The sequence below is a fragment of the Oncorhynchus tshawytscha genome, linkage group LG11 (genome assembly GCF_018296145.1).
Source record: "Oncorhynchus tshawytscha isolate Ot180627B linkage group LG11, Otsh_v2.0, whole genome shotgun sequence".
Lineage (NCBI taxonomy): Eukaryota > Metazoa > Chordata > Actinopteri > Salmoniformes > Salmonidae > Oncorhynchus > Oncorhynchus tshawytscha.
The window spans coordinates 18,145,856-18,152,578 of NC_056439.1; positions in this window are offsets into that span (position 1 = coordinate 18,145,856).

Consider the following 6,723-nt stretch of genomic DNA (forward strand, 5'->3'; position numbering starts at 1 on the left):
TGAATCAATGAATACGGCTGCACAGTAATGTTTCTTATCGATGGCGGTTAAGGTATCGTTTAGGACCTTGAGCGTGGCTGAGGTGCACCCATGACCAGCTCTGAAACAAGATTGCATAGCAGAGAAGGTATGGTGAGATTCGAAATGGTCGGTAATCTGTTTGTTGACTTGGCTTTCGAAGACCTTGGAAAGGCAGGGTAGGATAGATATAGGTCTGTAGCAGTTTGGGTCAAGATTGTCTCCCCCCTTTGAAGAGGGGGATGACCGCAGCTGCTTTCCAATCTTTGGGAATCTCAGATGACACGAAAGAGAGGTTGAACAGGCTAGTAGTAGGGGTGGCAACAATTTCGGCAGATAATTATTAGAAAGAAAGGGTCCAGATTGTCTAGCCCGGCTGATTTGTAGGGGTCCAGATTTTGTAGCTCTTTCAGAACATCAGCTGACTGGATTTGGGAGAAGGAGAAATAGGGAAGGCTTGGGCGTGTTGCTGTGGGGGGTGCAGTGCTGTTGACCGGGGTAGGAGTAGCCAGGTGGAAAGCATGGCCAGCTGTAGAAAAATGCTTATTGAAATTCTCAATTATGGTGGATTTATCAGTGGTGACAGTGTTTCCTATCTTCAGTGCAGTGGGCAGCTGGGAGGAGGTGTTCTTATTCTCCATGGACTTTACAGTGTCCCAGAACTTTTTTGAGTTAGTGTTGCAGGAAGCAAATTTCTGCTTGAAAAAGCTAGCCTTGGCATTTCTATCTGCCTGTGTATAATGGTTTCTAGCTTCCCTGAACAGCTGCATATCACGGGGGCTGTTCGATGCTAATGCAGAACGCCATAGGATGTTTTTGTGTTGGTTAAGGGCAGTCAGGTCTGGGGAGAGCCAAGGGCTATATCTGTTCCAAGTTCTAAATTTCTTGAATGGGGCATGCATATTTAAGATGGTTAGGAAGGCATTTAAAAAAAATATCCAGGCATCCTCTACTGACGGGATGAGATCAATATCCTTCCAGGATACCCCGGCCAGGTCGATTAGAAAGGCCTGCTCGCTGAAGTGTTTCAGGGAGCGTTTGACAGTGATGAGTGGAGATCGTTTGACCGCTGACCCATTACGGATGCAGGCAATGAGGCAGTGATCGCTGAGATCTTGGTTGAAGACAGCAGAGGTGTATTTAGAGGGCAAGTTGGTTAGGATGATATCTATGAGGGTGCCCGTGTTTAAGGCTTTGGGGAGGTACCTGGTAGGTTCATTGATAATTTGTGTGAGATTGAGGGCATCAAGCTTAGATTGTAGGATGGCTGGGGTGTTAAGCATGTTCCAGTTTAGGTCGCCTAGCAGCACGAGCTCTGAAGATAGATGGGAGGCAAACAGTTCACATATGGTGTCCAGAGCACAGCTGGGGGCAGAGGGTGGTCTATAGCAGGCGGCTACGGTGAGAGACTTGTTTTTAGAGAGGTGGATTTTTAAAAGTAGAGGTTCAAATTGCTTGGGTACAGACCTGGATAGTAGGACAGAACTCTGCAGGCTATCTTTGCAGTAGATTGCAACACCGCCCCCTTTGGCCGTTCTATCTTGTCTGAAAATGTTGTAGTTAGAGATGAAAATTTCAGAATTTTTGGTAGTCTTCCTAAGCACTGCAGGGCCTGGATTCACCTCTACATCGCCAGAGGAACAGAGGAGGAGTAGGATAAGGGTACGGCTAAAAGCAATAAGAATTGGTCATCTAGAACGTCTGGAACAGAGAGTAAAAGGAGGTTTCTGGGGGCGATAAAATAGCTTCAAGTTATGATGTACAGACAAAGTCATGGTAGGATGTGAATACAGTGGAGGTAAACCTAGGTATTGAGTGATGAAGAGAGAGATATTGTCTCTAGAAACATCATTGAAACCAGGAGATGTCATCGCATGTGTGGGTGGTGGAACTAATAGGTTGGATAAGGTATAGTGAGCAGGACTAGAGGCTCTACAGTGAAATAAGCCAATAAACACTAACCAGAACAGCAATGGACAAGGCATATTAACATTAAGGAGAGGCATGCTTAGTCGAGTGATCAAAAGGGTCCAGTGAGTAGTAAGGTTGGTTGGGGTCACGACGATTTAGACAGCTAGCCGGGCCATCGGTAGCAAGCTAGCATAGGATGGAGGTCTGTTATTAGCCACCTTGTGCGTTTCCGTCGGTAGGATTAGTGGGTTTCCATGTGGTAGAGGGGATGAATTCAAATCTCACACACACACAAAAAAAATAGATATAGTTATAGAGGCCCAAGAAAAAAATTAAATTAAATAAATAAATAAATTGTCCGATAGGTCTATTCAGATAGCAGCCGATAAGACAGCTAACGGTTAACGGACCGCAGATGGGCGTTCAGGTAACGTCGCGACGGAGGAGCCGGCCGGATAACTCCTTCGGGTAGATAACGTCGGTAGTCCAGTTGTGAAGGCCCGGTGGGGCTCCGCGTTGGCAGTAAAACGGGTCCGGATAGGTGATTGTAGCCCAGGAGTGATTGATGGAACTCTTCAGCTGGCTAGCTCCGGAATAATTGATGTTTGCTCCGGAATCGACGAAAGCCGATAGTCACACGGATAGCAGCTAGCTAGCTGCGAGATCCAGGTATGAATGTCCAGAGTTAGCGGTTGAAATCCAGGGACATGGAGAGAAAAATAGGTCCGGTATGTTCCGTTCCGAGCCGCGCCGTACAAAACTGGCGATAGTTTTTCGAGCTAAAGGATAGCTGATGACCACAAACTGTGGTTAGCTGAATACTAACGATTAGCCAGTAAAGAAGCTAACTAGCTTCTGATTAGCTTCTGGCTAGCTTCTGGATTAGCTTCAGGCTAGCTTCTGGTTAGCTTCTATGGAGGATTACAGATTTGAGGTAAACAATACTTAATTTTTTTTATAAATATAAATTGGTGAGGCGGGTTGCAGGAGAGTGTTTTGAAGATGAGTTTATGGAAAATAAAAAAATATATTATAAAAAGGTATGCGAAAAAAGGTATATGTATATATATATATATATATATATATATATATATATATATATATATATATATATATATATATACACACACAAAAATACATACAAATCGGCCCCCTTGAACGACCTTTTGCCACATTTCAGGCTTCAAACATAAAGATATAAAACTGTATTTTTTGTGAAGAATCAACACAAGTGGGACACAATCATGAAGTGGAACGACATTTATTGGATATTTTAAACTTTTTTAACAAATCAAAAACTGAAAAATTGGGCGTGCAAAATTATTCAGCCCCTTTACTTTCAGTGCAGCAAACTCTCTCCAGAAGTTCAGTGAGGATCTCTGAATGATCCAATGTTGACCTAAATGACTAATGATGATAAATACAATCCACCTGTGTGTAATCAAGTCTCCGTATAAATGCACCTGCACTGTGATAGTCTCAGAGGTCCGTTAAAAGCGCAGAGAGCATCATGAAGAACAAGGAACACACCAGGCAGGTCCAAGATACTGTTGTGAAGAAGTTTAAAGCCGGATTTGGATACAAAAAGATTTCCCAAGCTTTAAACATCCCAAGGAGCACTGTGCAAGCGATAATATTGAAATGGAAGGAGTATCAGACCACTGCAAATCTACCAAGACCTGGCCGTCCCTCTAAACTTTCAGCTCATACAAGGAGAAGACTGATCAGAGATGCAGCCAAGAGGCCCATGATCACTCTGGATGAACTGCAGAGATCTACAGCTGAGGTGGGAGACTCTGTCCATAGGACAACAATCAGTCGTATATTGCACAAATCTGGCCTTTATGGAAGAGTGGCAAGAAGAAAGCCATTTCTTAAAGATATCCATAAAAGGGTCGTTTAAAGTTTGCCACAAGCCACCTGGGAGACACACCAAACATGTGGAAGAAGGTGCTCTGGTCAGATGAAACCAAAATTAAACTTTTTGGCAACAATGCAAAACGTTATGTTTGGCGTAAAAGCAACACAGCTCATCACCCTGAACACACCATCCCCACTGTCAAACATGGTGGTGGCAGCATCATGGTTTGGGCCTGCTTTTCTTCAGCAGGGACAGGGAAGATGGTTAAAATTGATGGGAAGATGGATGGAGCCAAATACAGGACCATTCTGGAAGAAAACCTGATGGAGTCTGCAAAAGACCTGAGACTGGGACGGAGATTTGTCTTCCAACAAGACAATGATCCAAAACATAAAGCAAAATCTACAATGGAATGGTTCAAAAATAAACATATCCAGGTGTTAGAATGGCCAAGTCAAAGTCCAGACCTGAATCCAATCGAGAATCTGTGGAAAGAACTGAAAACTGCTGTTCACAAATGCTCTCCATCCAACCTCACTGAGCTCGAGCTGTTTTGCAAGGAGGAATGCGAAACAATTTCAGTCTCTCGATGTGCAAAACTGATAGAGACATACCCCAAGCGATTTACAGCTGTAATCGCAGCAAAATGTGGCGCTACAAAGTATTAACTTAAGGGGGCTAATAATTTTGCACGCCCAATTTTTCAGTTTTTGATTTGTTAAAAAAGTTTGAAATATCCAATAAATGTCGTTCCACTTCATGATTGTGTCCCACTTGTTGTTGATTCTTCCCCAAAAAATACAGTTTTATATCTTTATGTTTGAAGCCTGAAATGTGGCAAAAGGTTGCAAAGTTCAAGGGGGCCGAAAACTTTCGCAAGGCACTGTATATATAAATATATATATATATAAACAATTGCAGACAAAGGCAACTAACCATAGACAATAACCCACAAAATACCCAAGGAATATGGCTGCCTAAATATGGTTCCCAATCAGAGACAACGATAAACAGCTGCCTCTAATTGAGAACCAATCTAGGCAAGCATAGACATACATAACACCTAGACCAGACCACCCATAGACATACAAAACCCCTAGACAGGGGCAAAAACATACATCACCCATGTCACACCCTGACCTAACCAAAATAATACAGAAAACAAAGAATACTAAGGTCAGGGCGTGACACACACACACACAACTGGATCACAGCTGTTTGTGTCAATGTTGCTTGTTTACAAGAGTAAACTTTGTTGCATTTCTCTCCTCAACATGGAAAATCGTCATTATGTGTAGTAACTCTTCATGGTTTACCACCAGAATGGTATTTCAGCATCGCTTCCTTATTTTTGAGTTAGTATGTATCGGTATCCATGTTTAACAATGAACATTCACTCCTTTTGGTCAGCGACTTGCTGAGACATAACACCATCACCACATGTGGAACTGAACAGTCTGTAGACAAAGGGAAGAATTGACATTCACTCTAGTGCCGTTCACGCTCTCATTCTACAATGCTGAGTATGGGCCAGCACACAGGAGCAGAGGGGAGGAAGGAAGGCCCACCCTTCCCTCTTTCTATCGTCCTTTATTAACCATACATAAGAACAGTACATTTAAAATGATTATAAATCAGCCTCTACCAAATGCATCTCTCCCAATCCGCCCAACTTCTCCCTCCCCCTCCCCTTCTGTCTTCCTCCCACCCTCCTCCTGCCTCGGCCTCCCCTCCCCTCGCTCCCTCCCCCACCTCCTCCATCCATCCACCCCTCCCTCCCTCCACCCTTCCGCCCCCATCCGCTGGGCCCTCATCTTGACAGCTGGCTCTGATTATGGCTGTGAAAAATGGGGCAGTCACGCCAGCAAACCCCCCTCCAGCATTCCTGCAGCATGACTGCGCAACTTTTTCCCTACTGGCGCTGTCTCTGACTCTCTCCCCCTCTCTCTGTTTCTCTCCCTCTCTGCTTTATGTCTCTCTCACCATCTCTCCCTCTCTTTCTTTTTCACGTTATGTAGGCTTTTTCTACCCTTCCCCCTCGTCTTGTGTGTGTAAGAGTGAACGGGATAATAAAATATATATGTGAAGCATTAGGGAGTGCGGGGCATAACTTGTGTGTGTGTGTGTGTGTGTGTGTGTGTGTGTGTGTGTGTGTGTGTGTGTGTGTGTGTGTGTGTGTGTGTGTGTGTGTGTGTGTGTGTGTGTGTGTGTGTGAGAGACAGAGTGGTTAGCTAGATGAGATGTTAGTGTGTGTATATCGTGTGTGGTAAGGACTAAGATATAAGATACGTTATGGGAGCGTATGATTGTCGTGTGTAAACTGGTCCGAGATGTTTTTAAACATTTGCTTGTATGTGCTTGCTCAGAGAGAGAGAAAGAGGGAGAGAGAGAGAGAGAGAGAGAGAGAGAGAGACTGAACATTGCATAGAATAAAATGGAAATGAGAAATGGTTTGAATGTGAGGGAGGGAAAGAGGATAGAGTGGTTCCATTTCTCAAATGATGCATCTAAGATCAGACAGGCCAGGCAGGGGAGCACCCACTCACTCAGCCTCCGAACTATGTAATGCCTCTTCCTCCGTAACGCATGGAAGACAACTGAAAAACAAAGACAAAACCTAACCCAATCCAGCCCACACACAAGCAAACACACTCCGTCTCCATCATACCTAATCTTTCGGCTATGATGTTTACGGCACATTACACAACTTCATGGCGACCTCTCAAACGGCACCCTATTTCCTATATAGTCCACTATGGGTCCTGGTCCAAGGTAGTGCACTACATGGGAGAATAGGGTGCCATTTGGGACACCAACCCAGGACTCCATAACCACTCCAACATGGTGAGTGGAGTTCGATAGAGATGTTTCTGTTTTGTCCTCATGTTCTTGTTTGTTTGTTCAACTTTGGTCTCAGAGAAAAACCACTAAAG